This window comes from Hippopotamus amphibius, chromosome 9 (assembly GCF_030028045.1).
Source record: "Hippopotamus amphibius kiboko isolate mHipAmp2 chromosome 9, mHipAmp2.hap2, whole genome shotgun sequence".
Lineage (NCBI taxonomy): Eukaryota > Metazoa > Chordata > Mammalia > Artiodactyla > Hippopotamidae > Hippopotamus > Hippopotamus amphibius.
The window spans coordinates 86,022,315-86,033,486 of record NC_080194.1 but is presented as its reverse complement, the minus strand read 5'-3'; the positions used below and the strand labels follow the sequence as shown (position 1 = coordinate 86,033,486).

General features: G+C 39.9%; 1 pseudogene; it reads left to right on the top strand.

Annotated features, from left to right (window-relative positions):
* Positions 1-6,594: 6,594 nt before the first annotated feature.
* On the top strand, positions 6,595-7,524 carry LOC130829224 (olfactory receptor 148-like; annotated as a pseudogene).
* The last annotated feature ends 3,648 nt before the right edge of the window (positions 7,525-11,172 follow it).

Genomic DNA, 11,172 nt, shown 5'->3' with positions numbered 1-11,172 from the left:
TTTTTTTCCTGTAATTGATATCTAGTCTCATGGCGTTGTGGTCAGAGAAGATGCTTGATATGATTTCAATTTTCTTGAATTTGCCGAAGTTTGATTTGTGCCCCAAGATGTGATCTATCTTGGAAAATGTTCCGTGAGCACTTGAGAAGAAAGTGTATTCTGTCGTTTTTGGTTGGAACGTCCTATAAATATCAATGTAGTCGAGATGGTCTAATGTGTCATTTAAAGCTTGTGTGTCCTTATTTATTTTCTGTTTGGATGATCTGTCCATTGATGTAAGTGGGGTGTTCAAATCTCCCCCTATTTTTGTGTTACTGTCGATGTCCCCTTTTATAGCTGTTAGCATTTGCCTTATGTATTGAGGTGCTCCTATGTTGGGGGCATAGATATTTACCATTGTGATATGTTCTTCTTGAATGGATCCCTTGATCATTATGTAGTGTCCTTCCTTGTCTCTTTTAGTAGTCTTTACTTTCAAGTCTAATTTGTCTGATATGAGTATTGCTACTCCAGCTTTCTTCTGACTTCCATTTGCATGGAATATCTTTTTCCATCTCTTTACTTTCAGTCTATATGTATCCCTTGGTCTGAAGTGGGTTTCTTGTAGACCGCATATATATGGGTCTTGTTTTTGTATCCATTCAGCCAGTCTGTGTCTTTTGGTTGGAGCATTTAATCCATTTACATTTAAGGTGATTATTGACATATGCGCTCCAATTACCATTTTCTGAATTGTTTTGGGTTTGTATTTGTAGGTGTTTTCCTTTTCTTGTGTTTCCTGCTTGGAGAAGTTCCTTTAGCACTTGTTATAAGGCTGGTTTGGTGGTGCTGAATTCTCTTCACTTTTGCTTGTCTGTAAAGCTTTTGATTTCTCCATCATATCTGAATGAGATTCTTGCTTGGTAGAGTATTCTTGCCTGTAGATTTTTGTCTTTCAAGACTTTAATTATCTCCTGCCACTCTATTCTGGCCTGCAGAGCTTCTGCAGATAGATCAGCTGTTATCTTTATGGGTTTTCCCTTATATATTATTTGTTGCTTTTCTCTTGCTGCTCTTAATGTTTTTTCTTTCTGTTTAATTTTCACTACTTTGTTTAATGTGTGCCTTGATGTATTTCTCCTTTTGTTTATTCTGTATGGGATTCTCTGCGCTTCTTGGACTTGATTGACTATTTCCTTTCCCATGTTGGGGAAGTTTTCCACTATAACCTCTTCAAATATTTTCTCAGACCCTTTCTTTTTTTCTTCTTCTTCTGGGATGCCTATGATTCAAATGTTGGTACACTTAATGTTTTCCCACAGGTCTCTGAGACTGTCTTCCATTCTTTTTATTCTTTTTTCTCTTTCCTGCTCTGTGGCAGATATTTCCCCATTCTATCTTCCAACTCACTTACTCTTTCTTCTGCCTCTGTTATTCTTCTGTTTATACCATCTAGAGTATTTTAATTTTCAGTTATTGTGTTGTTCATTATTGTTTATTTGCTCTTTAGTTTTTCTAGGTCCTTATTAAATGTTTCTTGTACTTTCTCTTATTTTTTTTCAAGATTTTGGACCATCTAAAGATGATCATTATTGTGAATTCTTTTTCCGGCAATTTTCCTATTTCCTCTTCATTTATTTGATCTTGTGTGTTTATCTTACTCTTATGCCTGCAAGCTGTTTTTTTTTTTTATTTTCTCATTTTGTCTTATTTATAGTATTTGCTGTTTCCTTCCCTTATGCTGCCTAGTGATAATTCCTCTTTTTTCTGTTCTCTGACCCCTGTGGTGTGGTTGGTCCAGTGTCTCGATAGGCTTCCTAATGGAAGGGTCTGGTGCCTACTTTCTGGTGTTTGGATCTGAGTCTTTTCCCTCTTATGAGCAGGGTCATGTCAGATGATATGTTTTAGGGTATCTGTGAGCTTAATATGGCTTTAGGTAGTCTGTGTGCTGATAGGTGTGTTTGTGTTCCTGTCTTGTTTGTAGTTTGGTGTGAGGTATACTGCACTGGCAGTTGCAGACAGTTGGTGGAAGCAAGGTCTTAGACTCCAATAAAGTTCTCTGTGAGAGTTCTCTGTGGTTAATCTTCCCTGTGGCTGAGGTCCCTCTAATGGTCTAGTGTCCTGGTTTTGGTGCTCCCTCCCCAGAGCCTCAGACTTGACTTCTGGTCAAGGACTCCAGACTCCAGATGTCACTCATCCCAGTTATGTCTGGATCTTTGCAGTCCTTTCTGGTGTCCTAGGTCTTCTGCTAGCGTTCAGCCAGTTTTCTATGGGAATTATTGCATCTTTCGATGTATTCCTAATGCATCTGTGGAGAGAGATGCACTCCATGTCCTTCTACTTTGCCACAATCTTTTCTTCCCGGGATTCTCTATTGAGTGACTATTCTCCACTAAATCTCTGTCCACATGTTATGTAACTTACTGCCTCCTCCAGTGACTCCAGGCATCCTCCTCAACACCAGGTTCCCAGCAGCTGGGATGTTTTTTGGTTCCATATAAATTTTAGGATTAATCTTTCTGCTTCTGTGAAAAATGTCCATGGTATTTTGATAGGATTTGCATTAAACCTGTAGATTGCTTTGGGTAGCATGGACATTTTAATAATGTTAATTCTTACAATCCAAGTACACAGGATAACTTTCCATTTCTTTGTTTCATTTTCAAATTTCTTCATCAATATTTTATAGTTCAGAGGATAGAACTTTCACTTTCTTGCATAAGTTTTTTCCTAGGTATTTTATTCTTTTTTAGATGATTATCAAAGAGATTGTTTCCTTAATTTCTCATTCTGGTAGTTTGTTATTAGTGCCTAGAAAAGCTACAGAATTTTGTATATTAATCTTGTATCCTGCAACTTTACTGCATTCATTTATCAGTTCTAATAGTTTTTGATGGAGACTTCAGGATTTTCTATATCTAGTATTATGTCATCTGCAAATAGTGACATTTTTACTTCTTCCCTTCCAACTTGGATGCTTTTATTTATTTACTTTTTTGTCTGATTGCTGTGGCTAGGACTTCCAATCCTATGTTAAACAGAAGTAGCAAGAGTGGGCACCATCATCTTGTTCCTGATTTAGAGGCTTTTCACCACTGAGTATGATGTTAACTGTCTGTCATAAATGGCTTTTATTGGATTGGTCAAAAAGTTCATTTGGGTTTTTCTGTAGCATCTTGTGGAAAAACTTGAATGAAGTTTTTGGCCAACCCTATATTATGTTATGTTTTATTATCTTATGTTCCAGCTATAACAATTTTGATTAGAGTTTTTATCATGGGCGATTTTATACTATCAGGGCCTGGTTTCCATCCCAAGTTACTGGAGTGGAAGCCCTTGAGGGTCAGGCTTGAGCTGCCTTTTTTCCCTTTATGTGTGTGTTTTCCCCTCTTCCCTCACTTTGCCCCAGAGAAGAGGAGTGCAGAAACAGTGGAGCTCATGCACCTACAGAGGATCAATACTGTGCCTGTGTAGGCATATTTGGCTGCACTCAGATGCAGCCCAGGGTTGTCTTTTCCCCAATCATGGCCACCCCAGATTCAGAGCCCATGCTGGTGTGGAGTGAATGGGGGCCCAAGTGTTTGCTCAGCTTGGTTGGGGAATGCAGTGAGGCAGTCACAGAAAACCCAGCAGCCCTAGAGCAGACCTCTCTCTGCCTTGTCTCAGGGGCAAGACCCCGTTGTCTCTCAGGCTGATCACTGTCTCCAGCCTCCATTGCTCCCACCCTTTTGTGAAACATCTCTGCCTGGCAAGTGGGACCTGGGTGATTTCTCCACATGTATGGAGTGGGGGGTGGGGGTGAGCTGTTGTGGAGTGGATGCCAGAAGCCTGGGTTGCTTCTGGGATGTGGCTTGAGTAGCTGCCCAAAATGGCTGCCTCTGCTCCACCTGGGATCATCCCAGAATGAGTAGCTCTGCATCCCAAGATAGAATCTTTTCTTCAGTCCTGGCTACCCCACATCCAGTACTAATCTGTGATGGGGAGTGAGGTGGGCCTGAGTGTTCACTAGACTCAGAGTAAGAAGTGCATTGAGGTGGTAGCAGGAAACCTGGCATCTGCCAGGGAAGACCTCTCCCTGCCCTGCTCCACAGGGAAGCCAGCATGCACAAGATATGTGGTCCTCACAAACAGAGTCCATACTTCTCTCAGCCCTTCTATTTGTCACAGCTGTCCTCCAACAGTGAGGAGGACTTTGTCTCCTCTGCATGGGCCCCCAGAACTGGAGCATCCAGTCTTTGGCGCCACTTGCTCACTCCCCTGAATGGGTGTCTGCTCTTGTAATCTCCCTTTTCACCTGCATCCCTTCCTAGGGGCACAGGTCCCAACCTGATTGACCTGATGACTTTTCTTCTCATGCTACCCAATTATGTGTGTATCTTTCTCATATCCTTGGTTATACAGAAATCCTCATGCCAGTTTCCAGTTAGTTTTCAGTGAGAATTGTTCAGCAAGTAAGTGTACTTTTCATGTGTTCATGGGGGCAGTGAGCTCCAAATCCTTATACACTGCATCTTGATTTCTTCTCCTGCCCTTTATGTGTTCTTAAAACTTGAAAACATTTTAGTAAATAAATGCCCAAAATATTAATTAAGAATGAATACATATATGTGCTAATGTTTGTGTATACTGTTAGGCCTTGTGATTGCTTTCCATTATAGATATTATTAAATAGATTTCAAAAACATCCAATGAACAAATGCTTAAAAGGTACACAAGTCTTATAAGCTTTTATTTCCTGACTTATTCAATGTTACAACGTTGGCATCATTTTTATATAATTTCTGCTAACTTGTAAATTTTATGTTTGGAGAGATTACATGAAAACTGGGCCCAGAAGAAACGTATCATAGGTGGATGGATAGTGAATAGGATGGATTGAAAAAAAGTACATATCCAACTTCTATACGTTGAGTTCTTATTATAAATCAGTGCCAGGTATTCTACATGGTAAGACAGATAGCTTTAATTTCAGATAGGAATAATGGCTGTCATCACAAAGCCACTTACTTTTTTGTCAGAAATTCTTTACAAGACACTGATGTTTGCTTAAGAGTAACAGTTGTCATCAAGTATAAGCAAATATGCTTTGGGCAAAACAGAAGCATAAAGAAGTATGAAGAGAAATGGGCAGGGTGAAGCTCAATTGTCTAATTTTCTGAGGAATAGTAAAGGGCATACCTTGTTCATCCAGAGGGTCAAAACTGGAGAGGAAGCTAGGAACCAGGTTCTGATCTATTAGAGAAACTTGGCTCTGCCCCAGAATTAAGTCTGTGAGCTTTAGATTTAAAGAGTTTGGGGCTCATCCTATCTTTCCTAGTTCAGTAATTAGATACCCTACATTTAAGCATGAATTCTAAAGCCAAAAGCAGACTCATTACAACCATTAATAAAAAAGGTGTTAATAAAACATGCTTAAAATAACCTAAAGACAAAGGGAATCATTTCTATTTTAAAAAACCCCCACATATATTAGGTTCTACTATTTCCTAAGTCATAGAGATACAGTGGTGAACAAGAATAAGTATGGCATCTTCAACTTACAAAGTATATCCATAAATTAATTTCTAGCTTTTCATTTATTAAATGCCAGCTATTCATAGGCACTGTGATAAATATTGCAGATAATGACAAATTATAGTCTTTACTTTCAGGGGCCTTATAGTCTAACAGAACTGAAATTCAATTTCATCAGAATTTCTTTTGTATACATGGATAATATTAACCTATTTTCCCACCTTCAATTTTTTTAGAAAACAAAATTATCAATCAGTAACTACTAATTATAAAAGAAGATCAGAGAAATTGAACAGGAATTCTAATTAGAAATCCAAACAATTATAATTAGACAATTTTCACACACTTTGGAGCCCCCCAAAACAAATTGTAACAGTAAAAACTGTAAGTAATAACGGCATCTCTTCTTGGATGATTCACAAAGCACTGTAGCAGACAGCTGACCATAGCACATCCTACCAGCCCTTTCATGTAATGATAAAACATTTACACTATCAAAAGCAAAATACAGAATGATGGTTGCCAGGAACAGGAGGCAGTGGGAAATCTGCTGTAAAACATTGTGTCTATAGTTAATATTATCTTGTACACTTAAAAATCTATTTAGAGGGTAGATCTCATGTTGTTTCCTTACCACAATTAAATTGACCTTTGATGGATATTTAGGGTATTTGAACACATTTGAGTAACTGTAGATGTGCTCTGTAAAGGAATCAGGAGGATCAGCCTTCCAGGTTGGTCTTTGTTAGGGCATTTATTGTTGTAGGATTGATTGTGGACGTTAATCATACTATGCTCATCTGTTCAGTATTGATGTCTTTGTTCTCCTGGTGCATCTAGTCTTTCACCATCTTCAAGCTTCATTTTGTTTTGTATCCATATTCATGAAGGAATATGATATCTTGAGATATGAAGGCACAGATTTGCTTTACTAGTCCCTAAATGTTCTTGGCAGAATTTCTGATTCTTAATTTCAACATCGTTTCTATGTGTAAACAAAGGCTAGTGGTGATGAATTATTGATATTTTATCTGTCACAAACCTGCCTCCACATTCATGCTTTTGTGTCTTTTGTCTCCCACAGACCTTCCTCCCCGGAACATGAGGAATCACACAGAGCTGACTGAATTCATCCTACTGGGAATACCTCAGACAGAGGGACTGGAGACTGCTCCTTCTCATCTTCTCATTCATTTACCTCTTTACCCTGCTGGGCAATTTACTCATCCTTCTAGCAATTGTGTCTTCCTCTACCCTTCACACTCCCATGTACTTCTTCTTGGGACTCCTGTCTATTTTTGGCATGTCGTTCCCATCTGTAACCTGTCCCAAGATGCTATTCTATCTCTCTGGCCAGGGCCAAGCCATTTCTTATAAGGGCTGTGCTGCACAGCTCTTCTTCTATCATTTCCTGGGTTCCTCAGAAGGCTGCCTCTATTCTGTGATGGCTTATGACTGCCTTGTGGCCATCTGTCATCCACTGAGGTACATGTTCATCATGAGACCTGCAGTCTGTGTCGGTTTGGCCATGGCAGCCTGGTTGGTGGGTTGTCTTCAGGCCACCATCCTGACATCCTTTACTTTTCAGCTCCCCTACTGTGGCCCCAAGCGGGTGGACCACCTCTGCTGTGACATTCCTGCTGTCTTACCCCTGGCTTGTGCTGACAGCTCCCTGGCCCAGAGAGTGGGCTCCACTAATGTTGGCTTTCTGTTTTTAATCATTTGGTTGAGTGTTGTGTCTCCTACACGAGCACTGGGATTGCCATTTTGAAGATCCGTTCAGCAGAGGGCAGACAGAAAGCTTTCTCTACCTGCAGCACCCACCTCACTGCAATCCTCTGTGCCTATGGACCTGTGATCATCATCTATCTGCAGCCCACACCCAACCCCTTGCTTGGTGCCATGGTGCAACTATTAAATAATTTTGTCTCCCCCATGCTGAACTCGTTAATCTATTCCTTAAGGAACAAGGAAGTGAAAAGTTCCCTAAGGAGGGTTTTCCACAGTCTAGTATTTACTGTTCAGCAATAAATTATGGATTTTATAATGGATTTTAAAATGTTTTATCTCTTAGCATCACCGATGTACTTCCTCTTCTTAAATAATCAAATAATATCAACAGAAAATGCTTTCTCTAAAACATTGTTTGCCTAATAAGACTTTCTATTTTTGTGTGAATCTATAAACCCTGAGGCCCCATAAGTAACTCATAATTAGTACTATTCTTGGTGCCTTAATCCTCGGAAAGGAATCCGAGGGACATTGCAAGAAACTTGAGACAGATTTCTTATAATGAACAGCCAGTTTTGCCTGGCTGAGGGTATTGAGTATCCGTGGCAATCCTAAAAGCATCCTTCAATAGTAATCTCTGTGCCAAATTCATTTTTCTCACTTCACTTAGAATGTAATTGTTTCTCTCTTCTGCCTATGAACATTTCAGTCCCTCCATGTTGCTAAGAATAGTAATAATTGCAATTGCTAGAGCTTGATCTGTGATGAATATTCCACAGATATCCTTTTAGGTAATCTTCATAACACTCCCATGAAGGAGTTTCAGTTTCATAAAAAAGAGCTTTGAGGATTAGATGCTTCAAATAATGGAAACAAGTTTGCACATTAAGTGGCAAAACAGACCTCACACTCAGATCTTGTTAATTCCATAGCTCTTACTCTTAATTCCTCTACCCCGTGACTGCCCTAAAGGACCTGCTTGGCGATTTACTCATCCTCTTTACCTCTCTCCAGAGCTCATGATAGAGAAAAAGTGTTCAATAAATAACTGGTAAAATATGCATGGACATGGGTTGCGTTTATATATTGACTTTATTATTATCTCCATTAATTCTGTGACACAGCCCATTGTACCCCTCTGTACATGGTGGCACTGAGATACAGAAATAAGTATCTCAGTGCCACACAAATGGCCAACAAGCATATGAAAAGATGTTCAATATTACTATCATTAGGGAAATTCAAATCAAATTCACAATGAGATATTATCTCACACCCATTAGAATGGCTGTTATTAAAAAAAAAGAAAAAAGAATAGAAATGTGGAGAAATGGGAACCATTGTGCACTGTGGATGGGAATGTAAGATGGTGAACCCACTATGGAAAGCAGTATGGTGCTTCTTCAAAAAGTTAAAAAGTAAAATTACCCTATGATTCAGCAAGTCTGTGTCTGAATTATATCCAAAAGGGTCTTGAAGAGATGTTTATAGCATGCTCATCATAGCAGCATTATTCACAGTAGGCAGGAGGTGGAATATATTCAAGTATCCATTAATGATGATGGGATAATGAAAATGTAGTGTGTACATACACACAACAGCACCCCCATTTTACAGAGGAAGGAAGTTGACACAAGGTACTAGATGGATGAACCTTGAGGAGATTATGTTAAGTGAAATAAGCAGTCACAAGAAAAGACAAATACTGCATGATTCAGGCTATATGAGGTTTTTAGAATTGTCAAAATATAGAAAAAGGTAGAATGGTGGTTGCCAGGAGCTAGGGGAGCGGAATAGGTAGCTGTTCAATGGATACAGAGTTTCCTTTGCAAGATGAAAAAGCTCTGAAGTTTGCTTGCACAACAGCATTAATATACTTAGCACAACTGATCTGTACACTGAAAACAGTTAAGATAGTAAATTTTATGCTTTATGTCTTTTAGCACAATTTAAAAATTAGGCTGCTTATTTAGCTTTCACATATCCTGTGATTTTTGAGTTTGCTAGTTCTCCCCTTTTTCTTATCGCTCTATCTACTGTTGAACCGTCTCAAATCACTATTTAATTGTTAAATACCTCAGTTTGCTGTGGGCAGAGAAGTTTGAGAAAAGTAGCCTAAGGTAGCTTCAGAGGATCTGCCTAGAGTTACAATTCATCAAGTCCTTACTCCTTACCAAACACACAAACAAGCATTGGATAATATATGCAAAGCAATCTAATTTATCTACAAAAGAATGCTGAGGTCATTTTAAGAAGGTGAAACAAGCTTTAGGGATGTTAGGTAAATTTCCCTAAATCACACAATTTGTGAACAGAATCAGGATTCTATCTCAGATCTTCACGCAGCCAAAAATTTGAAAATAAATATTTGACCTTTTACCGCACGTTCCCGGAAAACTAACCCCAGCTTATTTTCTTTTTAATACCTCTGATGTATTGCCGAGACCAGCTCGGCGACTCGAGGTGAGTGACGGGTGCCGCAAGCTTGAAGAAGACACAGACACAGACTGAAGAGAAAAGTGGGACCGGGGGGCTCAAGACCTCTCGGATCAAGAGCCCCGTTGACTCATCCCAGGCTGCTTTTATTGAGTTCCTGGGCTAACATTCTCAGGTTACACTCATAAACAGTCAAAGGCCTCACATGATTGAGGCAATTATCTTTGTTTACTTCCTGGGTCTGAGTTGAGCAGGTGTGGATTTGAGCTGGGGGTGGAGAGCAAAACAGCCCTGGGGGCAGGAGACCTCTCTCAGATATTGGGGGTCTGTGCCCCACCCGTGTTGGCCCCTCTGCGACTGTGCCTGTCTTAGGTTGTTCCTCCCTTGAGGAATCTTACCCGTCTCTGGCTAACCAGTCATCCTCCAGGGCCAAACACGGTGATATAAGGAAGGCTCTATGCACCACCCCTGTTGGCCCCTCTACGGCTGTGCCTGTCTTAGGTTGTTCCTCCTCTGAGGAATCTTACCCGTCTTTGGCTAACCAGCCATCCTTCAGGACCAAACAGGGTGATATTAGTCTCCATGCCCCGCACCCTCAGCTCCTCCACTGCTCAAGAATCTCATCGCTAGGCCCACATCAAAAAGGTTCCCGAATGTCTTCCCACATCTCCCCCTTTTTGTTTTCCTAGGAGAAGATAAGCCTGTAGGAGAAGATAAGCCTATTCGAGTTATTTCTTTTTCAGTCAATCCTTGGAGCGTTCCTCCTGTGCACCTGAGAACTTAAACATAGGATAATTAAAAGACAACAAAAAGTATCAAAATGCTTAGGAGACTGCTATTCATGCCTTTTATCCAATCCAATGGATGCAATGCTTTTAATCCATCAGCTATACTTTGTAAAGTAGCAAATTTGGTGTAGAGACTGCAAAAATCATATTGCATGCCAGTTATTTTAGTTTGTAATTGTTGTATGTCCAGTGTGAGACCATCCGCTCCATATCCCAGCAGATGTGTCACTGGCATTATGGCCATTCCAGATTTGTAATGTTCTTAAACTTAAGGGAAGTTTCCATATTTTTGTTTGAGCTCTGCCATTCTCTAATTGAGGCCAAGGAGGTATTAATCCAATCCTAAACCATAAAATGGGATAGGGCGAGTGCATGGCAATATTGGTATATGCCATCACAACCTTTTATAGGGATTGCAGGAGGAGTTTTTTTGGTGTAAACCATTAGAGACTGCATACCCCTTAGGGGACCAGTTTCATACTGTTCCATAGGAACCATTAAGTAGTATCACACCCTCCGTCCCACGGCAAACATCCCAAAGAATCTGATCTTGTCTGTCAGCCCATATCCGTTTTATTTTACACAAAGGTCTATCAGGGATGGCATAATTAGTAAACTTAGTCTCCAAAGCTCAAACCTGAAAACAAATGTACAAAGTTTATCTCCGGAGATTCTACATCCCATTCAAGATGGCGTTTCTTTGGAACGCTCATGATATGGCTTA